The 25,866-nt window shown below is 50.4% G+C and overlaps 1 protein-coding gene and 2 long non-coding RNA genes across 3 annotated transcripts in view; 2 read left to right on the plus strand and 1 right to left on the minus strand.

Annotated features, from left to right (window-relative positions):
- The window catches only part of ANKRD11 (ankyrin repeat domain containing 11), a 180,386-nt gene extending 164,797 nt beyond the window's left edge, over positions 1-15,589 (minus strand). The window contains 1 exon segment of the mRNA XM_053906811.1: positions 15,458-15,589. The gene's annotated coding sequence lies outside the window, so the exon portion shown is untranslated.
- A 320-nt stretch (positions 15,590-15,909) lies between these two features.
- Positions 15,910-23,673, plus strand: LOC109245529 (uncharacterized). The gene is made up of 3 exons (XR_002070936.2): positions 15,910-16,584; positions 22,407-22,475; positions 22,746-23,673. It is a non-coding gene; the product is annotated as an uncharacterized LOC109245529 (long non-coding RNA).
- A 29-nt stretch (positions 23,674-23,702) lies between these two features.
- Positions 23,703-25,508, plus strand: LOC128778203 (uncharacterized). The gene is made up of 2 exons (XR_008423609.1): positions 23,703-24,143; positions 25,010-25,508. It is a non-coding gene; the product is annotated as an uncharacterized LOC128778203 (long non-coding RNA).
- The last annotated feature ends 358 nt before the right edge of the window (positions 25,509-25,866 follow it).

Raw genomic sequence — 25,866 nt, forward strand, 5'->3', positions numbered from 1 at the left:
AGCTACGAGCAAGCTCTATCAAAATCTTGATAACGAGGACCCAGAACCCTACGTCAAAGCCATTACCCTTTTTCCTCAACACACTGGACGTAAGCTGACCTCACTGGACGCTAGAGCCGCAGAGAAGTTACAGGCAGAACACAGCCGGGGCGTGTTTTCTTCCTTTCTTCAAGTTTTCAGAGCACTGCTGATTGCACACCTTTGGATATGATTTAATTGTGCTTCATGAAAAAGGGCTCACCGTAAAATACTTTCAGAATTATTAAACACGACTGACACATTTTTAAATGTTAACCATTCGACCTCACATTTGTTTCTGGGTATTCTTCTATATCCAGCTTATTACGGCTTCAAAAGAAAAACAAAAGAAATGTTTTTAATGGTTTAACGTGCGGAGTGCTTAATAAATTGGTCCTGAGGCTTACTTTTTCAGAAACAGTTCCCAACTAGTCTCCACCAGGACACAAAGGACAAGTGCTCGGCCAGCCTGGACCCAGACTGTGGGGAGCAGCACGCACACCCTCGGGGCTGGCAGGCTCAGGCCCAGAAACTCCCCCACGACTCGAGGGCCGTGCTAGGACTGCCAGACTGCACGCGGGAACCATCACCCTGACAGACGGTCCGACTGCAACAACGACAGAAGGAAAGACGACAAGCAGAGGATAAGTAAAGGCAAATCGTTGGGGTCTACCGTTCTTTTGAAATCTCTCAAATCTATACAAAAATAAGAGATCCTATTCCTCACGTCAGCAGCAGTATGTAAACCCCACCCTACACCAGTAACCAACCTGATGTCCCCCGTCCCTCCAGAGAACATTCTCCCCTCACCCCTCAAGTCAACACACAGGGTCCCAAAGAGCCAGCGCTCGGGCCTCACAGCGTCCCCCACAAGCCACCTGGAGGTCCTTCTCACGACAGCCTGGCACCCTTGCTGTACTCAACACACAGCAGCAGCGGGAGGCTCCTTCCTGGGACTGTGTCCTGTGCTCAGACCTGATGGCTGGTGGAGAGCAGTCCTCCGGCGCATTCCTGGCACAACCACCAGCAATCAGCAGCTTCTTCCTAGGAATTTTTCGTTAGGACTTCTCATAAACAAGTCTCCATGCTTAATGAAAACCCTTATTCCCATAACTCTCACATCAAAGAACCACACCTCAACAAAATGAAACCTTGATCATTCCCAAGTTTTCCACAACGAGGTGGTATGGAAAACTAAACGTGCCTGAACTGAGCCCCCCTCCGGCGACCCACGGGCCTCACACGAAATGACCCACGCCAGGTAAACATCCCACCTCTGCTAACTCTACGGACAATGTGCCACCCTGCTGCCACAGTCCCTATGAGTTTTGGGTGTCAGGAAACTGACCTGGGAGAGGGTAGTGTCACCAGAAGAACATTAATTACCAGGCAGGTTTGCCTCCTCTATGAAACAGATGTGACTCGATACAGAAAAGATCTCATTACTCAGAAACGACCTTTCATAAAACTGAGGACTATTTAAAGCAGCCTGAAAAACTACTTCCCTAGACTAACCAGCACGTGACACTCACTCCTGTTATCAGTTCGGTTTATTAGACTATGTGTAAGTGCTAACCTTTCACATCTTTCCAAGCAAAGTCGCCCTACAGACGCACACTCCGGCCACAATGACTGGGCAGACAGGAGCAGCGGTCAGAGCCGGTGAGCCATGTGGACTTCAGAGCACTCCCAGCTGCCACAAAAATCCCGTGGCCTCGCCCTGTTCAAGAGGTTTTTAAATGGCACTCCTAGCACTAAGTGAACACCAGCGAGATCTTGCCATGATCTCTGTTTTTTCCAGTTTTACTGGCAAATAATGGACACACATCCCTGTGTAAGTTTAAGGGGAACAACAGGCCAGCCTCATCTATCGTTCCTGTGTAATGATTTACACACCAGGTTCAGCTAACATCATCTTCCCACACAGACACAACAGAAAGGAAAATGAGAACAAAACCGTTTTCTCCTTGTGTTGAGAACTCTCAGGACTTACTCTTAACGACCAACCGTCCCGTGTGTCACACAGCGCCAGGAGCTCGGCACGCCCCTAGCCCCCTAGCGCTTACTCATCTGATAACTGGAAGTCTGGACCTTTTCACCACCACCTCCAAGTTCCCCCTCCCCCCACCAAGTCTGATCTCCTTTTCCGAGTTCGGCTTTTGTTTTGTTTTGTTTGGATTCCATAGAGTATTTATCTTTCTCTGCCTGACTTATTTCACTGAGCGCAATGCCTTCAAGGTCCATCGTGTTGCCACCCACGGAGGATTGCCTCCCTTTTTAACGACTGAATAGTATTCCATCGGACCACAACTTTTTTATCCATCGCCTGTCAGCGGGACATTTAGGTTGTTTTCTCAGCTACCGTAAATAATGCTGCAATGAATGTAGGGTGCGGACACCTTCTCAAGTGAGCATCTGCATTTCCTGTGGATACATTCCTAGAATTGGTTGCTGGATCATAGGGTAGTTCTATTTTTGCTTTTTGAGCATCCTCCATACTGTTTTCCATAATGGCCGCACCACTTTGCATTCCCACCAGCAGCGCTCAAGGGCTCCCTTTCCCCCACAGCCACGCCAGTATGTGTTATCTTTTGTGCTTTTTACCATGGCCGTTTCAACAGGTGTGAGGTGACAGCTCGTTATGGTTTTGATTTGCATCTGCCTGATGCCTAGTGATGCTGGGCATCTTTTCATGTATCCGCCGGCCTTTTGTACATCTCCTTTGGAGAAATGTCCACTCAGGTTCTTGGCCCATTTCTTAATTGCATTATTCGGGTTTTTGTTTCTTGGGGGGTTTTTGCTATTCAGTTATATGAGTTTTTTATATATTTTGCATATTAACCCCGTATCAGATATATGGTTTACAAATATCTTCTCCCTGTTCGTAAGCAGTCCTTCCATTTTGTTGATTGTTCCCTTTGCTACCATGAACCTCTTTGTTAAGGAAAGCTCCACGCGACAAGAAGAGAAAACCCAAGTGATAACATGATGTTAACAACAGAACATTAGTGTAAACTCACTAACATCTGGAACAAACTTGACTTTCACGTTTTACGATCCAAAGAGTAACTTTTACTGCTTAATTAAATCGCAACATTTGAGAAACAGGCCCATATGGGAATAAAAACTTAAAACCACTGCCTCAGTTATACAACGCTCTGCCCACCTGAAATCACAGCCCTCCAAAGTATTCCCGGACAAACAAACATAACAACCCAACCTAGTGAGGGTGAGGAAAGGCCACGACTGCTGAGGGACTCTGCAGGAGTCCTCCAACCCCCCCCCCCCTGCTGTGACTGGCAGCCGGCATCACTGGAGTCAGGGGCACCCGTAATTTACAAAATCCAGACTGCGTTGTTCTGCAGCTCTACATGCAGTCTGCAAATCAAGAAAGGATGACTGGCAGGGCAGCTGGGTGGCTCAGCGGGTTAGGTGTCCTCCTCTTGGTTTCGGCTCAGATCATGAGCCCTCGGTTCGCGAGTTCAAGCCCCACGTGGGGCTCTGTGCTGACAGCGCAGAGCCTACTTGGGATTCTCACTCTCTCTCTCTCTCTCTCTCTCTCTCTCTCTCTCTCTGTCTCTCCCCCCTCCCATGCACACGCGTGCTCTCTCAAAATAAACAAACTTAAAAAACAATTTTATTTATTTTTTTATTTTTGTACCAAGAAAGGAGAAGGGGCAAGAAAGGCAGAGACCTACAGAACTAACCATGGAACCAGAGGCTGGATTAGCTCTGTGACAGTATAACAGCTATAAAAATTTTTCTCCCTCAAAGAAACAGCAGCTGTCAACCAGTGGAAGGAAAAATGTGTAATGTTATAGAGGGGCTGGTAACAAGGAGATTTAGCCGAAGTGTGGAGAGTGTAAGTAAAAGTAAACAGAAAGGGGGCGCCTGGGTGGCTCAGTCCGTTGGGCGTCCGCCTTCAGCTCAGCTCATGATGTCACGGTTCGTGGGTTCGAGCCCCACATAGGGCTCTGTGCTGACAGCTCAGAGCCTGGAGCCTGCTTCGGATTCTGGGTCTCCCTCTCTCTCTGCCCCTCCCCTGTTCATGCTCTGTCTCTCTCTGTCTCAAAAATAAATAAACATTAAAAAAAAAAATTTTTTTTTAAATAAAAAAAAAGTAAGCAGAAAGAAGTTAGCACACCACACACGAGTAGTCCATCCGTGGCCGAGGCAACTCCCTTTAAGAGCACCCTGTCCCGGGCACCTGCAATGGTCAGGCTGTCCGAAACACGTATTTGCGCTCTACCCTGATTTCTGCAATGCGATGAAACTACATTCAACTTAGAGTCCAGCCAACAGAGACAGCCACACAACAGAAAACTGCCTACGCCAGACGCCCAGAGTCTCACTACTGCCCAACCACAGACAGACACAAGGACAAAGCCCCTCTGCCCCAGCACATGGTAACAGTGCTGTGACGGAGCAGGAAAAAGCCTACATTGTACTGACTTAAAGCAAATCAGGAATACTCTCACCTAGGTAATATGCTTGGCACACGTTCCAAGTGTTACATGTTTGTTACATGGAGTACACTTCCTGACTGGTATCGTCCCTCTTCTCGAGCCACAAGCCTGTTTTCTAAGTCATTAACTTTTAAGATTGACCTTTCACGCAAACACCGATCAGGTATCTGTTGATACATGCACTGACATATTTAAAATGTAAAACAAACACAAGTCATAAGTCTAACGAAGTACGGGGGTGTCTGGCTGGCCCTGTCAGTAGAGTCAGAGTGTATGTACCCTGATCTCAGGGTTGGGAGTTCAAGCCCATGCTGGGTGTAGAGATTACTTTGGGCAAAATAATAAGACAGCAAATCCTTCTGCATTGCCTGCACTCGCAGGTTATTTCTCCAGCCCCCCAAATCTCCAGCCCTCCTATATGAACCCAAAACTACTATCCTTGGCCTGCAGCTCACACGGTCTCAACCAGACTGCCCCTGTCTTGGACATGAGGTCTGGCCTCCTGGCCTCTGCCCGTCAGACTGCACCATGACAGCAGGGGCGTCTCCACCCCCTGGGCCCCAGCCCCCCTCCTGTCTCTCTTCCACGGCCTCCCACACCCCATCTCTGCCACACCTCCTCACCTGCCACCACCTCTCGCCAGACTGCCCCTCACTTGTCTGCCCCATTCCATCCACTGAGTCAACTCAACTCCCATTTTCCAGCATTGTGTATAAATACGTGTTAGTCAGCACCACTTGGCCTGGACGACTCGCTCACGCAGCGCACCCGAACCCCCTCCCCATTTCAAGGTCCTCTAGATGCTTCAGGAAGGTCTTAGCCCACGCTGCCCTCCTCCGATGACAGGGCCACCTCACCCCGCCCCCCGTCTGGGGCGCTCCCCAAGCTCTGCCAGGCCTTCGGCCAGGCTTTGTCACAAGCCCCCCACTCCTCACTTTTCTGGGATGGGCCTTGCTGCCACTCACTTGAATTCAAGTTATGCTCCTACGACAAATTTTACACCCCCCATCATCCATTTCCAACTAGCTGTTTTACATTTTTACCTGGAAAACGGTGCACCTACTTTCTACAGCAGTGTTGCTGGTGTGAGCTTTCCTAAACCTGATGATTTGCCCAGAAATGGAGGGCGGTGGTCAAAGTACGAACTGGAAGACACAAGGCTGACCCTGCATTCACCTGCCTCCAAGAGCGGCAGCCAACTCCCCGTTTCTCCGCTCCTCCTCGAGTTCAGGCCCAGGAGCGCTGCAAAGCCTCCCCCCGTGCCACTCTGACCTCCATCTGGCCGTCCACCACCTCACCCTGGGACACACCAGGGGCAGCGCCCTGCACCCTCCTCGGCAAACCCGGTCTTACACAATTTGAGCCCAGTCCGTTTTCCCAGCTTTATCTGCCGCGGTTTGTTTCCAAGGGCTGCGTGTTCAAACAGGTCTAGCTGGCAAGTCCCACATTACAGCCTATCTCCCAGTCCTTCCCACAGTCTTTGACAGCCTCACCCTGCGTTCTGCACCCCGATATCTCACCGATTCTTTTCAGTTTTTTTTAATGTTTATCTGCGAGAGACAGAGCGCAAGCAGGGGAGAGGCAGAGAGACAGGGAGACAGAGAATCCGAAGCAGGCTCCAGGCTCCAAGCTGTCAGCACAGAGCCCGACGTGGGGCTCCAACGCACACATGGCGAGACTATGACCTGAGCCAAAGTTGGAAGTTTAACAGATTGAGCCCCCCCAGGTACCCCTTTCACGGATTCTTAAATAACACTTCCTCCGTGACATCTCCCAGACTTCAGAGCCAGAAATGCTTTCTCTCCTCTCAACTCCTATTCTCATGTCACAGCACCCCCCCCCCCAACCTCTCTTCCTTCCCAACCTCAGGGTGGGGCCATGTCTCAGTCCCTCTGTGCACCCACAACACAGCCTGGCCCAAGGAGCAGTGAGTAAGAGTGACTAAACCAATATAACGTGGGAAAAGCAAAGCGTGTCTAGTCTGACGAGTCCCCTGCATAAGACAAGTAATTCATTCCAGTTGCAAAAAAAATTTAAGACTGCTCTCCTACTATAAGGCAGCCTGCATTTAGAAAAGCAGAGAAACCCAGAAGTCAGTGGTACAGAGTTCTGTAACTGTGCCAAATGGGTGAATGGTTACAAAGACATAAAAACAAACCCTGTACTCTTCAAAATCGCCAAAGTCATGGGCACCTTGGTGGCTCAGTCGGTTGAGCATCCTTGGTAGGGGCTCAGGTCATGATCTCACGGTTTGTGAGATTGAGCCCCATGTCAGACTCCACACTGACAGCACGCAGCCTGCTTGGGATTCTCTCTCCCTCTCTCTCTGCCCCTCCTCCACTCATTCTCATTCTCTCCCTCTCTCTGTCTCTCTCAAATAAACAAACTTTAAAACCTGTCAAGGTCATAAAAAACAAGAGCCGAGAAACTGCTACAGACAGAAGAGACTAAAGAAACAGTAACTAAATGTCATGTGGGACCCTGAAACACTAAAAGGACCCCAGTGGAAACATGGGTGAAGTCTGAATGAAGTCTGGGGTTCAATCGAGAGTAACATACCAATGTTGATCTCACAGCTTTCACAACCTTAGCAGTGTTATGGGAAATGTTACCATTCAAGAACCTGGCCTAGTACTACTGTGTGTCCTACTTCTGTATATCTAAAATTATTCCAAAATAAAAGTTTATTTTTTTTTTAATTTTTTTTTTTCTCAACGTTTTTTATTTATTTTTGGGACAGAGAGAGACAGAGCATGAACGGGGGAGGGGCAGAGAGAGAGAGGGAGACACAGAATTGGAAACAGGCTCCAGGCTCCGAGCCATCAGCCCAGAGCCCGACGCGGGGCTCGAACTCACGGACCGCGAGATCGTGACCTGGCTGAAGTCGGACGCTTAACCAACTGCGCCACCCAGGCGCCCCAAAAGTTTATTTTAAAAAACAAAAAAAAAAAAAAGCCAGACCTCATCCAGGACAAGTATTTCTACCACATTCACTAACTCCCCATCAATGCCAGACTACACTGGCTGGCTGATGGCTGAGTCTTCCCAGAGCCAAGATGGTTCTGGTGAACTGAGGCAAAGCACCGGAGCCAGCTCTATGACCTGATCCAACCCCACGTGATGACCGCATCCATGGAACCCTAGCATAGCCAGCAAAACACTGCTCCCAAAGAGTCCCTATTCTAATCCCCGGAACTTGTGGGTATTTGAGGACACACGGCAAAGGGGAATTACGTTTGCAGGTGGAATTAAGGTCTAATCAGCAGACAGGGTGCCTAGGCGAGATTATCCAGGTGGGCCCAATATAATCACAAGGGTCCTCAAAAGTGGACGAGTGAGACAGAACAGAGTAGAAAGGAGATGTGACATTGGAAAGTCAGAGAGATGCAAAACTACTGGCTTCAAAGATGGAGAAGAGGGGGGCACCCGGGGGCTCAGGCTGTTGAGCGTCCGACTAGGGCTCAGGTCATGATCTCACAGCTCTCAAGTTCAAGCCCTGCATCAGGCTCACTGCTCCCCATGCAGTGCACAGTTAGAATCCTCTGTCCCCCTCCTCTCTCTGCCCCTTTCCCACTGGCACTCTCTCAAAAATAAATAAGACATTTTTTTTAAATTTTATAAAAGCCCTTAAAAAAAAAGAAAGAAAAAAGGTGGAGAAAGGAGCCACAGGCCCAGGAATGTGAAGAGCCAGTAAGAGACGAAGAGGCAAGGAAACAGTGTCCCCCGGAGCCCTCAGCAGGAACTGGCCCTGCCAACACCTGGATTTTCCCCCTTGAGATTCGCGTCAGGCTCCTAGTCTACAGGACTGTACAATAACACATCTACGTGGTTTTAAACCTCCAAGTCTGTGCTAATTTGTTACAGCAGCTATAGAAAAGTAAGTGACACGACCGAAATACAAAAACACAAGCGCTCCTCCCAAGTGGGAGTGCAGCACGTGTTTCCCTCACCCCCCCCCCCACGTCCTGTGTCACCATCGTGTCACCATCGAACGTAACTCACCCTTCCTCATCGTCTGTTCCTCAGCCCCCTTGGGCCAACACATTTGGGGGCGTCAAAGAAAACTATCAAGGAAAGGAAAGGAGGAGACTATAGGTTAGATTCCAGGACAAAGATGTTCTTCCCAACTTGCTAACCCCTCACTGCGCCTTTAGCCTTCAAACAGCCTTTTGCAGAAAATGAGAGTTATTGCTTCAACACAGTCCTCTTTAAAACGTCACTCATCTGGGGGCGCCTGGCTGGCGCAATGGGTGGAGCACGCAGCTCTCAACCTCAGGCTCGTAAGCTCTAGCTCCACGTTGGGTGTGGAGGCTGCTTTAAAAAATTAAGATAAATGAAAATAAATAAAACGTCCATCATCTGATGAGAACCCACTTTTAGAAGAATTAGATCTAATCGCTTCTCTGAAAAGAAATAAAGCTCCCGTGTAAATTTCACTAAGGCTGCATCTGCAGAAAATTAAACCATGAGCAAAAGCACAGATCACTTTTCCAAGCTTCATACATAAAGACAAAGAACACAATTCAAAGATTACCTCTTAAGTGTTAAGGAAAAATTTTCCTACAAGAAAATGCTTTGAGTTTTAGCGTATTTAATATAGTAATCTCGAAACTAAAATACTTCAAATTTCAGGTGGACTGTTCTCAACGTAATCCAAACACATCAGGAGCAAATCATCTACGTCTGGAAAGGAAAAGAGTCACAAAGTCTAAACACGCCTTGAAACCGGAGCCCCAGGAAGGGCTGGGGCATTAAACTAAGGACCCTGTCAGTTTCAGACCCCAAAACCTGGGCTTTCTTTTCTATCATCCACAAGGTCAGAGTTTTTCTTTTTAAGTGTTCTGCACATCCTTGAAGTAGCCAGGCATTTTTGTAATTAAAAAAAAAAAAAAATTCCTTCAAGAGTGCTGCTTTGGGGTTTTTTGTTGTTGTTGTTCTTTATTTTTACTTCCTGTTTTACAGGATGTAAAACCACACTTTAGAAACATGGTGCGTGCTAGCAAGGCTTTATCTCTCAAGAGTAATAAGGTTCTTCACTGCTTCCCTCACCTTCTGTATTTTAGACACATTTATACGGTACACCTGCAATGATTTCAAGTTTACATCATCACACAGAATTAAGTTAAAATCTTATTTTGCTAGATATGAATGCAGTGGAACACAAAGCAATCATAACTTAAGCCAAAACCTTACGCAAACTTCTCATTATTTAGAAAGTCATTATTCCAGGACATTAGCATCCTGGCTCTGGAGCTTGCCATTACAAGGAGTGGGGCACTTTCTATTAATGCCCTGAGAAAAGAACTCTATTTGCTACATTTTAGATGAAAACTAACCTCTGATATCACATTTATTAAGCACTCACAAGTTAAATTTCAATTTCACCATTCTAAAAGGTAACATTTTACAGTTAAACAATTGGAAGGGAGGGGGATTTTATGAAATTTTACTTAACCTTGACAAAAATTGTGATCTAGGTGATCAAAAATGTTTTACGTTGAGAAAAGGCCAACACTTTTATAAAGTGAACTGGTGCACACTGGTTTCTTTACAAGTGGAAAACGAGTGCCTACAGATTTTGAGGCTAATAAATAATTCACTGCACAGATGCCAAGGGCAGAGCTGGCAACTTGGGTCCTGCCCTCAGCCAGCCAGGAAGGACACGGTAACTCCCACAGCGGCCTCGGCCTAGGCTGGGGGGGGGGGGGGGGGGGGGGCGGGGGTGGCGGGCAGCCTCCACCGGCAACAGAACTGTCAGTCCTTCCAGCCCTTGGAAACCTCAGCTGTACTAATGGGACAGACCTCTTTTATTTTCACAATGCAAACCCACTCAACCCTTTAGTCACAGATCAGCTTCAAAACTGTGGGATTTCTTAAGTTTTAGAATGGTGTCCCTAGATGCTTTCAACCACAACCAATTCCCCTCACCCCTTACTTACCTAAAAAGTTAAAACCACACAAATTAAGCACACTCTTATCCAAACCAAAAATTCAAGTCTCTGTCACCCAAATTATAGCCATAATTAGTCTCTTCAAAAATCAATCTTTTTGCCAATTACGTAACAGGTTCATTTTTTTTTTTAAATCAGAAAACATAAGTGGTAAAAAAAAATAACATACAGTTCCATTTTGGTGTATTTCCCTCCAAAGAGATTACTTTTTTGGTCATCAAAATGCTAAAACTGGGGTAGGAAGGACATTAAGGCGCCAACTCCATTCTGGAGAATTTATATTTAAACAGAAGCTTTAGTCTCAAAGCTCAGGAGCATTTTTATTACAACAGCTTAGGAGTCAAAAAAAAAAAAAAAAAAGGTAAGATAAAATGCTAAAACCTTCCAGGTACTCCACTGCCATACTAAACCACTGCTTACGTTACAAGGGGCCAGAAGGTGCTCAAAGTTCTAAACTAAACACAGCAGGAAACTACACTCAGCAGGCTTTCACCTTTGCCCCGAAAGCGGCAATCTCACTAAAACCGCTTCCAGGAGGCATTTTCCTTCCCACAAAGACAACCTTTCCGTTGATTATTGTCCTTAGGTGTTGTTCTGTGCCGATCTTAAATGTCATATCCCATACCTTTGTCTAAATTGTGAAGAAAATTTGTAATGAAAACAAATGGAAAAATGGCTGAAATCACAAAGCATCATTCCTAGTCAAATAAATGAAAGTTCCTCATCCCAAGTTTCTCCTTTCAAAGTCATTCAAATACTGTATTTTCATATAGAGTCTTTAAACAATTCAACAAGTCTTTCTTGAGCTACTTCTAGAACAAGTGTCATGCCCTAGGAGCAATCACGGAGACCAACCCTATTGTCACTAAGCATGCAGTCCTTCTTTTCACAGGGCAGATGTAATCCAACCCCTGCGTATTCCATCAATTCTGCTAAGTCCTTTTGTATTTATTTATTAACGTCTTCGAGAGAGGCAGTAAAGCAGGGGAGAAGGGGGGAGGCGGGGGGGGGGGGTGGGAGAGGGAGAGAGAGAAACTTAAACAGGCTCCACGCTTAGCACAGAGCACAGCGCAGGGCTCGATCCCACAACCCTGGGATCATGACCTGGGCTGAAATCAAGAGCTGGAAGCTCAACCAACTAAGCCGCCCAGGCCCCCAACTGTGTTTATGTGGCTCTAACAAGGTGGGGTGGCATATTCCTTGGGAGTGAATATCTGACTAAGACCCAGAGGCTGGAGGGAGTCATCCTGTAGCTCTGGACGAGCAAAGATTTGCAAGGGAGGCAACAATGTGCACTCAGCAGGGCCCTGTTCCAGACGGAGGACCAGCATGTGTCGAGGCCATGAGAGAATACGGCACGTGTCCCGATCCAGGAAATGGAAGCCAATGTAGCCAAAGCATCCGGAGTTAAGAGGGAGAGTGATGGGGGATCACATGGGGGGCTTCGGGGAAGAGGTCACGCAATTAGGGTTAGATTGTTAATAACCACTTGGGACCTTACCATAAAAATAACATTTGTAGTTCTACTGTACCATAAAACACTATTTACAGACAGTTTTGAGTGTGGAGGGAGAGAAACAGAGAGTTAAGCACAGAAGAATAACAAAAACCAACAAGGAAACACATAGCTTGGTCTGACTTAGCTTAAAAGATACCACGAATAAGACCCATCAAACAGAAAAAAGAGCCACCTCGGAATAGAAACACCTTGATCAGAATTAACAACCTAGTTGTTAAAGTGGATCATTTCCTAAGCCTTTTAGGCTTTCTATGCTGATTATCTCTAACTGCCTGAGTTCCAGGAGCTGAGGACTGACCCCTTCTTTCCTACAGCTGTAAAATAAAACTGGAAAAGTTGAATAGCACAAAAAAATCCATTTGAAATACAACTAAGAGAACACATACTGGGGCACCCGGGTGGCTCAGTCGATTAAGCGTCTGACTTCGGCTCAGGTCACGATCTCACGGTTCATGGGTTCAAGCCCCCCCTCGTCAGGCTCTGTGCCGCCAGCTCGGAGCCTGGAGCCCGCTTTGGATCCTGTGTTCTCCCTCTCTCTCTGCCCCTCCCCCGCTCATGCTCAATCTCTCCCTCAAAAGTAAACAAACAAAAAAATTAAGAAAACGCAGAGTAAAAAATGTCAAGACAATGACTTTTAGTCATTGGGGTTCATTTAATTTCTTCAGGAGGCTCTCATCAAATGGGCCATGCACCGACCCAACGGCAGTGACACAGTGCACAGTCAGCATTCTGCCCTTTAACTAGCAGATATCCTATTAGAGAAAGCTCACCCACCACGCTTACCATGTGAGGGATGAAGGGCCTTACGCGGGGCAGTGGACGGATCAAAACACTTATTTTGGCAACAAATGCAGATTATGCTCTGAACCAGCATTTACTGACACTCTCTAATTATGTTATTTCATTGATAATGGGCTCATTGCCCATATGCAAAATAACTGTGCTACACTGGATAAAACATAACCTTACTGTATCAAATGTACTTAAAAACCCAAGGCACACACAGCTTCTAGAAAAATACTCTCAAATACAAACAGCAGAGCTCAGCTCTGTCCGTGGAAAGTTCTGCTTGTCACCGTATCAACACTGTAATTACAGAGAACATGACAGCCTCCAGTCGTAAGCAGCCCATCTGGTTTAGAGAGATGAACGGCGGTGCCGTGTGATTAGCGTGGCTGGTCTGCAGCGGGTCTAGAACATCTGACAGGCCCCAGCGAGGAAGACAGCTGACACAAAGTTAGAACTGCAAATGAGGAACTTGAGACGATGTGACACCTTTCAAAACAAACTTCTGGTAAATTCTATGTATATTTTGCCACAACTTAAAAAAATATTGAGGAGAAAAACCTCTGAAACTTTCAAAGTTGGATCAAGTTTAGCAATATCTTGAGGGAGCTTTTTAACTAAGTCAGGAGGCACGCACAAAGGACACAGAAAAATGTCAAAGCTACTTGGTCTTTGTCTCCTCCCAGCCCATTCAGGAGGGCCAGCCTATCGACCGACCGACCGGGATCCAGCTCGGAGCACCAACCACACAGAGGACAGCAGCTGAATGGAGGGCGGGGGAGGCAACTCCGAGATAAGGATCCGATTCAAGGGTCACAATCAAAGTTGAGCAAGATGTTTTTCCTTTTTTCTTTTTTTAACTGCACTTTCAAAGGAATATCAGAAGACTTGTGCAATCAGTCTCCAAAGACACAACACAGAGCAGGTCTTCCGGGACAACATTTCGGATGAGAAATCAAGGTCCCCAAATGAACGGAACACACGTCTGGGGGTCTCTGATTTGCAACTATTCAAGCTATGCCATTGACCGGGTTTGCAGGAACCAAAATAGCAACTGTTTCAACTGCACTGTTTCCACCAGCAATATCCTGTTACACAGCTTTGCTGAGCGCCGCTCCTCACTCCGCCACAGGCACCAAAATATTCTAAGGTTTGCAACTCAACAACTGTGCGCACTTTCACTCCTTAGCTTAAAAGGAATGTTGAGCATACTGCTCAAATCACTTCAAAAACTGCCACCTTACAAGAAAGCCTGAAATGCGATTTTTCCACCGGAAAATCTGCAAAACCATCCTGTTCTTGCAAAGGGATAGAAAACTTCCTATAACCTGTAGAAACCAGGAAACCTAGGCATGCCGCATCTCAACTGCGGGAGAGAAAATGGTTTTCAAAGCACAGGGCCAGCTTAGGCCAGCTTAATCTTTCAAAGCCTCTTCCAAAAACCCTTGGACGCCGAGATACAGGCTAGCTTTCCAAAAGAACAGCAGAAGCAGTAAAACCTTGATGAGGCACCAGGAAAAGAGCAGACCTCAAGAAAAACGAAGAGTTCTTCACCCCCATCCACAAACGGCAAAGATACAAAATTTAACAGCACAATCCCTCTTTGAGAGAAGACTGAATCCATGTGGCATGGCCAGCCACACACACACACACACGCTCACTCACATACACACGCTCGCTCACTCACACACACTCACACACACACACACACACTCTCACTCACTCACTCGCAGCTACCGCCCTGCCAGGGGATGATGAAATGAGGAACGGAAATTAACATTTCAGGCAACGTCTCACATTGTTCCTTGAGGCCAAGGACTGCTGTTGCAGCCGCCACCGCCACCGCTTCCCTCCCACCCGCCCCCCAGTCCCGCCTACCCTCCCCCCAGACGACACCCCCGCGCCGCTGCCCCGCATTCCTGCCCCTCCGCGGGCCTACGCGCGCCTCCTGCACCCCCGGCGCCCCCACTCTCCCTTCACGACTCCCGTCCGCCCGCCCCCTCCGGCTCGGAGCCCGAGAACCGCCTGCTCCCATTTCAAAACAGTGATAATAATAGGGACGCTGGGAATAACAACTACAACCGACACTGCGAACGCACCCCTCCCTCGGGTCAGAGGTCGGCGCACCCGCTCCCCAGGTGCCCGGGGCCCCCGTCGGCCCCTCACGGCCGCCCCGAGCCCTCCCAAGTCCCCCAGGCGCACTCTCAACCCCTCACGGCTGCCCAGCCCCCCCCCCCCGCCCCCCGCCAGGCCCACCTGGAGCCCCCGTCGGCCCCGCGCGGCTGCCCAGAGCCCCCGCAGGCCCCTCACGGCTGTCTGGGCCCCCAGGCCCACCCAGAGCCGCCGTCAGTTCCTTCACGGCTGCCCCTGGCCCCGCAGGCCCACCCAGAACCCCACCCGGAGCCCCTCACGGCGGCCCCGGGGCCTCCAGGCCCACCCGGAGCCCCTCACGGCTGCCCGGGCCTCCCAGGCCCACCCGCAGCCCCGCGTCGGCCCTCCGCGGCTGCCCGGGCGCCCCCCCCCCGCTTCCGGCCCCCCCAGGGGCCCCCCGTCAGCCCCTCACGGCTGCTCGGGCCCCCCGGAGCCCCAAGTCGGCCCCTCAGGCCCCCCGGCGCCTGCCGCGCTGCTCCGCCAAGAGAGGAGGCCTGCAGGCCTCGAGGCGGCCCCACGCCCGGGCGCCCGCCCCGACCCCCGGCCCGGCCCGCGGCGGCTCTCACCGGCTCCCGGCTGCACGGCTCCGCGGGGCTCAGCGGCGGCGCGCGGGCGAGGCCATGCAGCCCCAGCCCGTCTCCCGGCCCGAGCGGGAAGGCGGCGGCGGCGGCGGCGGGCTCCGAGCGCCGGCGAAGCGGCGAGGCCGGCGGGAGGCGAGCCCGCCCCTCGGGCGCGGCCAGGCTCGGGCGGCGCCGCGGCGGCGCGGGCGCTCACTGAGGGGACTTCGGGCCGCGCGCTCGGCGGCGGCGCCTCCCCGCCTGGGGCCCTCGCTCCATCGCGCTCCGGCTCGGCGGCCTCTGGCTCCCGGACCCGGCGGCGGCTGCGGCGGGCGCCGGCCGCATGAGACGCCGCCGCCCATTGGCCCGCCGTATCCGCCTCCGCCATTGGCCCGCTGCGGCCGGGCACAGGACTGCGCACGTCACGGCGTCGGGGAGGAAGTGCGCCGGCGGGGGTGAAGGGGCGGCAGCGAGAGGGACAGCTTCGGTGACAGGCCTGGGGCGGGACCAGAGGACGTTCCGGGACGGATTGGTCCAAGTCGTGCGTCCGGGCGCACGGCACGTTGGGAAGCGAGCAGCTGGATTGGCTGCTTGCCTCGCAGAGGGGGCGGGCCTTTTGTTCCCGGACGCGACGATTGGTCTTTCCAAATGCCGGAAGCGACGAGGGGAACGGTCGAAAGCCGGCATCCAGCGTCCACGGAGCGGGGAGATGAGGTATCGGCGGCGCTGGGCCTCAGCCCGGCAGCCTCGGCCCCTGGTCCGAGTCCCCCCGCCCGCGCGGCTTGAGGAGACCAGGCGGCGCGCGCTGGTGCGGGCGGACCGCGGCCGTCGCGCCCCTGCCCTGTGGTTAAGTGGAGGCGCGCGCGGTGCTCCGCGTGCGGCGGGTGCAGGCAGCGCGGGAAGCAAGGACCGCGCCCGCCTCGCAGGGCCACCGGGAGGACTGCGCGAGGAGTGTGCGCGGCCCTTGGCCGGGGCTCGGCACGTAGGAAACTGGAAGCGGTGGTCCCTCCGCAGCGGCTGCCTTCCAGGCTCCGATTTCCCCGCTCCCAGCCAGTAACTTCCCTGGGTGAGCGGGGCGCCGTGGGCTGTCGAGCACCCTCGGGATGATGACCCAGGGGCCCGGTGGACACCTCATTGTAAGGATTCCCTGGGAACACTGATAAAATTGGGACTCCGGCCCCCACGCCCACTTGCGTAAATCTAGATGGAGGGAAGGAGGAATTAGGATTTTCTATGTTGGTCTCTGATGATACTCATCCTTGGAAAATTTTCAAAATCACTGACCTTAGCCAATCCAATACTCTCTAGAGGGAGTTTGCCTTGGAAATAGTCTGACAAGATAAAAGCAAAGAATTTTAACAGAAACAGAACTTGTAAGTAAAAACTACAGTAGAGAAAATAAATGCAGAGTAAAGTGAAAGAAGCCATTTAGTGCATTTATTCACAGAGGTTTATTGCCATGGGCCAAACACTGTATCAAGCCCTGGAAAGTCGACGGGAACAGAGCAGGTGGAGTCTCTACCAGCTGGGATTTAGCGTCAGGCGGGGAAAACGTGTTTATCAAACAGCCACACAATATGCACTTTGAGAAAGATGTACAAGGAGTTATGAAAGAATATTGAGTGAAAACCAGGTCTAGTCTGGGGGAGCGGCTTGCAAAAGATTTCTATAAGGTGCTACACTCGAACTGCTGCTGTCAGAAGTCTGAGGAAGAGGTGAGTAGATGGGAGAATATTCTAGGTCTGCTGTCCAATAGGATAGCTTCTAGCCACATAGGACTGTTAAGTCCTGGAGATGTGAGTCCAAACTGACATGTACTGTGAATATAAAATACACACCAGATTTCAGACTTAGCATGAAGAAGAAAAGAATGTAAAATATCTCAAAAAAATGTTTTTTATTACACATGGAAGTGATAGTACTTTGGATAATGGCATTAAATAAAATATAGCTTGAAACTGATTTTATCCTTTTTTTTTTCCCTAATCATTGCTACCAGGAAATTTTGTTTTTATTACTAAGAAATGTTACTTTGTATAAGCAGGCTCCACACCCAACATGGGCCTCGAACTCTCGACCCGGAGATCAAGAGTTGGATGCTCTACCAACTGAGCCAGCCAGGCACCCCAACTGCTAGGAAATTTTGAATGCCATCCTGGCTGCATTCAGTTTCGTGGGCAAAGGAGCAAGCTAACTGGTGCCCTTAAGTTGGAGAGGGTTGCGGTGGCCCAAGGGGCCATATTCACATATTTAAGGCTTTTAAGTGCCCGCTGTGTTTTCAGCACTGTTGTAAGACCTCCGTGAAATACAGGGCAATGGGGGCAGAGGAGGCATGCTGTTTAATATAGTTAGTAGGTGAAGAACTCAGATAAGATCATCTTTGAAGAGGACCCCGGGGGTGAAGCAAGGCGTGATTTGGAGAAAATCACCCCAGATGGGGCAGGAAGGAGCCCCACAAGCACAGAATAAAGCCCAGGCAAACAAGATGAGGAAGATCGCTGAGCAAGGGCCCCACTCGGAGTTGGGAAATCACCCGAAGCCACTGCAGGGTCGCAGGACCACGAGCCGTGGCCTGACCTACTGTTGAAGGATCACGCGAGACGATGAGAGCACAGAGAAGGTGGGGCGAGGCAGCAGTGCCATTGTGCCCGCGAGTCTGGGATGTGTTTCGAAGACAGAGTTGGCAGGACTTGTGGGTTGTAAGAAGGGTCTGGGCTGAAGTCAGCACCGGATGGCAGGGCTCCAGGGGGGATAGAGCTTTGGGCTGAAAAACTGGGAGTTTACTTTTATACAGTTAAGTGCAAGATGCTTAGGTCTCCATGTGGGTGATGGGTTGGGGGGGGGGGGGGCAACCACAGAAAGCAGAGAGGTAGCTAGGCACAGGTGAGGCCTCGCAGGCACACAAATGATTTTTTTTTTTTAAGTTTATTTTTGAGAGAGAGAGGGAGACAGCATGAGCGGGGCAGAGGTAGAGAGAGGGAGACACAGGAACAGAAGCAGTCTCCAGGTCCCAGCTGTCAGCGCAGAGCCCGATTTGGGGCTCAAACTCACAAACCCAGAGATCGTGACCTGAGCCAAAGTCGGATGCTTAACTGACTGAGCCCCCCAGGTGCCCTGGCACACGAATGATTTTTTTAGCCTGCAAGCAGCACCTGCCAGTGAAGGGCTTTAATCAGGAAGCACAGGGACAGAGTCCTGTTCTAAAACACCGCTTTTGAAACAGTGTGAAGGTTGAGACCATGATGAGAGGCCAGGTGGGAAGCTGTTGCAATAGTTCCAGAGAAAAGAGAAACAGGAAGGGGGGTGGCGAAGCGGTGAGGACGGCAGAGTAGGAGAGCAGGGGCCAGGTGGAGATAGCATCGCTGAGGCTGGGGGGCTTGACGGGGGCTACCAAAGAGCCAGCATTGCCACACCTTCCATTTTTTCCATGGAAACCAGAAACCAAATTTTTATAGGACAGTTCAGTAAAAACAATTTGCCAAACATGTGGGCCAAACAAAACAAATTAGATCTACAAATTCCTCCTCTGGATCCCCACAGGCTAGTTCTCCGCAGGGTAGTATCCTCCCCACAGGCTTTCCTGGCAAGCCTGTTTGCTTTAATGCAGTTACCTGGACCCACCGGGAGATTCAGGTTCAAGAAACCAAGATCCTGCCCAAAGCATTTATGTTGCAGTATGTCTCTGTTCCCCAGGAGCCAAAAGAAGAAATTATTGATTAAACATAAGCCAAATGTGGCTTCGGAAAAATCCAGTGCCCTGGTGATGCTTGACGCCCTCCCAGAGAAGAAATGATGTGACCTTTTACTCCTAAGCCAAGCTGCTTGAAGTGACTCTCCACCCTCTGCAGGACACCACCTGCCCCCCCCCCCCCACGTGGACCTGGAGAGTGATGGTGCCTGGGTGAGGCTCTTCTCACCCTTGCAAAACTGCCGGAGGCTGCTGCTGAAAGGGAGGCGGCCCAGCCACCTTGCTTTCTGTCTGCTTCCTCTTCTACACAAGTGGCAGAAGTGGCCAGAGCAGGCCCACATTCTGATCCCTTCCCTTCTGCCTGTTACCCCAAGGCCAAGCCAGCCCCGCCTCAGCCCTGTGGTCAACCCCAGCTCTCCAGCATTCTTCACATTAGAATTTGGAACCACAACGAATTATCACATGCTTTGCTCCCACTGTAGCTCGTGACGCACGGCCCTCCCAAACCTCAGAGGAAGGACTAACTGCTGTGTGCGGCCAGAGTCAGATGTTCCTGGGACCCCTGGCCCCAGGACCACCGAGGCCACCCCGTCATTTTTAAAACTTTGGACCCAGTATCTTTTCTGTAGCCTACCGGTTTTTATGTCATTTTAAAATCGATATGAAGTATTCTTCTCTTCAATTTCTCACAAATCCAACTAGAAAGGTTGAGAGTAAAAATAAATCTTCCTAAGACTTCTTTTCCTAGTGAGGGTGTCATAATATTGCATAATGTGTTTTATGTAATGAACGTCAGCTTGCAGAAAGCACGGAGCTTACTCAGCTGGGAGATGAATTGTGTACTCATTCAACAAATGCGTGGGTGCCTGCCGTGTGCTGGACAGCATTACAGCAGAGGCAGAACACAAATCTCTCAAACACTTTCATGGCCCAGACGGGGATTGAAAGACGGTCTTGTGGCTCTGCAGCTGGCATAGAACATTCCAGAAGCTTGGGTGGGTGGCCATGGTCAGGAAGTGATGTGACACCCATCTGCAGCCCAGAGACTCTGGGGTTTGTGAAGGAGCCATGGAGGCTTTGTCCTATTCAATCCCTGGAAACCAGCCCCTGCGGTACAGCTGAGCCCTACTGGTAAGGTGGTTGGGACGCCAGCCCTGGGGGGACCACAGTGCTCAGTGTCCGGAATGGTCCACTCACATCCTTTCGCTAATGCTGAATTCAGGGATGATTTAGTAACAAATTCCCCAAACTGTCCCTGGGTACTTCAAGATATCTTTAGCTGAAGAGGAACTCACAAAAGATAATCTTGAATCTAATCTGAGTCCCCTTTTTATTTTTTTAGTAATCTCTACACCCAACGTGGAGCTCGAACTCATGACCCTGAGATCAAGAATTACATGCTCTTCTGACTGAGCCAGCCAGGCACCCTCAAGTTCCCTTTTTTTTTTTTTTTCAACTTTTTTTTTTTTTTTTTTTTTTTAATTTATTTTTGGGACAGAGAGAGACAGAGCATGAACGGGGGAGGGGCAGAGAGAGAGGGAGACACAGAATCGGAAACAGGCTCCAGGCTCCGAGCCATCAGCCCAGAGCCTGACGCGGGGCTCGAACTCACGGACCGCGAGATCGTGACCTGGCTGAAGTCGGACGCTTAACCGACTGCGCCACCCAGGCGCCCCTCAAGTTCCCTTTTTAAGTGCATAAAATTCACATATCTTTGATAAAGAATAACCCTAATGACATTGGAATTGCCATGATTGAGACCAGGGGTTCACCAACTGTGGTTCAGGGACCCCTGGAGGCCACCCAAGACCTTTCTGGGGGTCAGCAAAAGTCTGGCAGTTTGGAGGGCATGGCTGCAGGCTGTCAGCAAAGGCAGCTATTCTCAAGAAGGCAATCCAGGGGCGCCTGGGTGGCTCAGTCGGTTAAGCGTCCGACTTCGGCTCAGGTCGTGATCTCACGGTCCGTGAGTTCAAGCCCCGCGTCAGGCTCTGTGCTGACTGCCCAGAGCCTGGAGCCTGTTTCGGATTCTGTGTCTCCCTCTCTCTCTGACCTTCCCCCGTTCATGCTCTGTCTCTCTCTGTCTCAAAAATAAATAAACGTTAAAAAAAAAAAAAATTTAAAAGAAGGCAATCCAGAGCCCTGGGGTCTGGAAGATTGAGTTGAATGTCACCAGACTGGAAGGTGTACCAGTTAACAAGGGAAGGAGGGAGAGAGGAGTGGTCCCACTGAGTCTGGGGAGAGGGTGAAAGGCTGTGTGCCAAGATAGAGAAGCACCAGGCCTCAGCAGTTTGGAGCTAGCAGATGGCCGCTGGAGCTGTCCTGCATCACGTACGTACCTGCCTGGTGGTGAGAAGCAGAAACCTTTGGAGATGAGCTTGCTGGAGGGGACGTCCAGGCCCAGGCGGCAGAAGCCCGGAGGATGTCAGTCACTCAGCACTTTCCTGGAGCAGGCAGCCTGGGAATGCTCACCCCTCCCTGCTTCACCAGCCTGCTCAGAGACGGAGACTGCGCTTTATGGGTACACGTATCTTTCAAAACAATTATACGGCACTGGGGACAGCAGAGATGCTCAGTATTAAAGGAATTAGTCAATGTTGTGCCCGAAACCCAGCTTTACTTTGCAACTTTAAAAAGTATTCAGAAAATAAAAGGACAGAAATGCTACCAAAAAAGAAAGAAAAGAAATGCTACAGGGCTGCTGCTGTGCTTCAGTGTTGAATACTGTGTCCCCTTCCAGTGACCCTGTGGGTGGCACCCACACTGTCCAGCAAGGCTGGCTTCTTGGCACCTACTAACCGCAGAGCTCCCAGGCGAATGTTTGAGTCCCTCCTTTCTGCCTGGAGACAGGTTACGCCCACAGTCTATGGGCTCTGGGTCACTTTGTTTATTCTGCTCGAGAAACTGTAACCTTGGGGCACCTGGGGGGCTTGGTTAAGCATCCGGCTCTTGGCTTTGGCTCAGGTCATGATCTCACAGGTTGTGGGTTCAAGCCCCACATTGTGCTCTGTGCTGACAGCATAGAGCCTGCTTGGAATTCTCTCTCTTCCTCTCTCTCTTTGCCCCTACCCTGCTCACTCACTCTCTCTCAAAATAGATAAATAAACTTTTAAAAAGGATATTTTAAAAATAATAATAATAGTAGAAATAATAGAGTCCCTTTCTCTGTGAAGTCGGCCCCGGCCACCCCATCTCACGCTTTGTCTCTGTGACCACTTACAATCTCACAGACCGTGTGCTTTGCTGACGTGGCTGACTTTTGTTTCTCACTAGAACAGAAGCTCAGTGAGGACAAGCATCTGTCCGCTGCTGTGTCCCTAGCGCCTAGGTCGTGGCCACAAAGTACCTGTTAAGGGAAATTTCATTTTATCCCAAAAAATCTATTTTTTTCTCCAGGTTCTTTCATTTTCTGCGACTACTTTGAGGGCCTCTCACCAATCCCCCAAAAGTCACCACCTGCCCCTTTCGCCCTCCCTCCCCTTCCCCATCTTTCCTTTAGAACCAGTAACAGCTCTGGGGAAGGGGGGGGGGGCTCTTTCCCCTACCCCTCTGTATCTCTCCTCCTTTCTTTTGACCTGGTTTTGTCCCTTCTCTTTTTGTTCTGCTTTACAGAACACGCGGGAATGAGCCAGCAGTCTCTGAGAACCGGGCGTTAGAAGGTCTCAGTGAATAAAGGCAAGGTTTTCCTTAGCGGGAGGCACACAAGGGAGGGACGTCTGGCAACACTGGTCTGTCGCTGTGTCTCTCCGTTACACTGCGGCTGTCCGAGTTCAGTGTGTCTCACAGCAACTTCTACGGAAGTAGGTCCACCGTTGATTTGCTGAAAAGCCATGATGGCCATAGACCTCTAGGATCTAGCACCAGCAAGCTGGTGAACACTCGGTGCCTTAATGGAAGGGCACAGAGACCTAGGACCGTCCTTGTTCAGGGGAAGAGCATGCTCTGTCCAACCCCGCGAAAAGGAGTCGCTCGGCTGCCCGCTGCTGACTGTGGGTCAGGGAGCGGAGGCACAGCGGACCTGGTCACTGGCTACATCCTAGACCAGCAAGCAGAGGACCCTGTTGGCTACAGGGCACATTCAACTGCAAGCGGTCTGGGGGACCATGTACAAAAAGTGAATGCCTTCTTCCTTCAAATGTCTTCTCATTCCCCGAAACAAGTGACCCCTGGGGCCAGGGAGATAGCAAGCTAGTGACTGCCAGGAATAGCTATAAACCAGACATCCCGACATGGTCCCTCTCTGCTGGTAGCTGAACCCAGATGAGACTTCTGAGCCCACACTGGGGGGTTATGGAGGGAGGGACCCCGGGCCTCTGGCCAGTGACGACTCCCCAGCAGCTAGTGAACCTGGACAGACAAACCCCAACTTGGACCAACAACACCCCAGAAACCCAACATAAACTTGCATCTAAAGAAGCGGGGCGGCTCGTGATGAGGAGACGAGGCGGGGGGGGGGGTCCCACCCGCAGTGACTGGATCTAGGGGCGCAAACCAGGTTGCCCCACGCCTCACCTGCAGCCTTTGCTCCTTTACACGTGGGCCTCCTTCTCTCCAACCACGGTCGGCTTTCTCCACAGGGTGGGAAAGAGGGGAGCGGCCTGCTCGGTCCATCCTCTCCATGACCCCAAAGGCAGTCCCTTCATCTTCAAACAGGAGCTCTAAGGAAGGACGCCATTGGCTGACTTTGCATTCCTGAACCAATCATCGCACGGATTAGTGCAGCCCTAGGAAGGGCTGGGGTCGCGTGACCCAGGGGATCAGGATCCGAGGGGTGGATGTTGCCGAACAGACGTGAACAACAGACACCTTCTGTAACCATCACTGTGGTCAGCGGGCTCTCAGGAGACCCTCGATGACGCCCGCCCCCTGGAATTCACACCCTGGGGCCGTCCCTGCCTCACGCTCCACGTGGTGAAGAGCTCAGGTCTCCTGCCAACAGCCAGGTGAGGGCGCCCCCCTGGAGAGCCACCCTCCAGCACCCGGAAAGCTTCACCTGGACCGCACCCTTGGGTAAGAGCCAAAACTACTTTCTCAACCACACCCGGACGCCCAATCCTCAGAAAACCGTGTGACACGATGAACATTGTTCTAACTTGCCAAGCGTCAGGCTGGTTTGTTCCACAGCAATGGACGGCCGATCGAAGCAACACAGCAAGCTAAGTTAATAGATTCAGTAAGTGCTGTCCAGAGCTATGAGGGGTAGGGTACGCACAGAGGGCGTGGACCCTGCCCTCTCCAGGTGTCCCCCGAGACACCGGTCCAGAATCTCACACCCAGCAGTCTAGTGAAACACAGAGCATACGTGGCTCTTTAGTCACACACAAATTTCTATACAGGTTGTTTGCGAGTAGAAATGGGCTTTTTATCCCTTTAAGAACAAAATCTGTGATTACAAAATCTCATACATCTGGTGACTAAAACCCAGCTAACGAGCGATATGAGAAGAAATCACTTCCTAAGAAAGAGCTTTAGTTCAGAAACAAAACCTCCCAAAATTCAAAGAAATGAACGAGTTTATTCAAATGCTCCACAAGGAAGTATATCTTATAGAAGACGTCCTAATATTGGCCAAATACCTCGTTGTAGAACAGGGCACTCAGAGCTCTGTGACTCAGCCTTGGCAGCAGGAGCTCAGCAGAGTGACTCTGGGAGCAGTGCTTGCACCGTGCAACTGTCCCAGGGCCTCAGAGGCCAGGGCAAGTGTGGAAGCACCTGTTCTAAGAAAAGAGAAACAGCTTACTTTACTTGCTGCCAAGCTGCCCAATTTAGGAAGAAGCAAATAATTGCTCTGAAAGGAAGCCTAGATATTAAACCCAAAAACGGCCCAAAAGATCAATTTCTGTCTTGACTGCTAACATGTCATTCCTGTTTTACAGACAGGGAGGACAGATGGGGAGCAGCTTGCCTGAAGCAGGAACTTGAGAGCCCAGGACCCCCACCAGCCAAGGAACAGCTGCAGGGGTGGGAGCAGCAGAGGTCCTCTCTGCTCCCTCCTTCCACACCCCCCACCAAGGGTCGCCTGGCTCACAAACACACCTGGTGTCGGAGTGGCAATGCAGGAATCTAGGACATGGGACTGCAACCCGTTCACCGTGAGGTTGCCTCCGCCAGTTAAGGGAAGCCGCGTCCTGATGGACACTGAGTGCACAGAGCCGAGGAAGGACAGTTGAGTAAACAGAGGTTAAGAGGTACAGACAGGGGGCACCTGGGAGCTCAGTCGGTTGAGCATCCGAGTCTCAGGTCATGGTCTCATGGTTCGTGGGTTTGAACCCCACGAGCCTGCTTGAGATTTTGTCTCCCTTTCTCTCTCGGCCCCTCCCCTGCTTGCTTTCTCAAAAATAAATGAATAAACATTTTGAATAAATGAATCGATAATCTCTTCTTCCAGAATCTCATTTGCTATGACATCCCAGGAATAACTCCCAGATACGAATGACTTCCGGCTTCATGAGCTGTTTTCACGTACTTTTATTGTATTTTATCTTTATGACGAGACTGTGGGAAACCCAAGGCTGCTATTAGCCTCACTCTGTAGATAATTATTATCCCCATTTTAATGATGAGAAAATTGAGGCTCTGAGAAGGTAGTAACTTGCTCAACGTCACAGGATGAGGACAGAAGCCAGTGTTGTTTCCACAGAGGTTGGCCCCTTGCCACTACCCAGTATTGCTTCCCACTGACTTGTCAGTCAACAGAGTCAGACCACAATAACAATTTCTCTTCAAGCAGTAT

Source organism: Panthera pardus, unplaced genomic scaffold, assembly GCF_024362965.1.
Source record: "Panthera pardus isolate Hobbes unplaced genomic scaffold, ASM2436296v1 HiC_scaffold_19, whole genome shotgun sequence".
Lineage (NCBI taxonomy): Eukaryota > Metazoa > Chordata > Mammalia > Carnivora > Felidae > Panthera > Panthera pardus.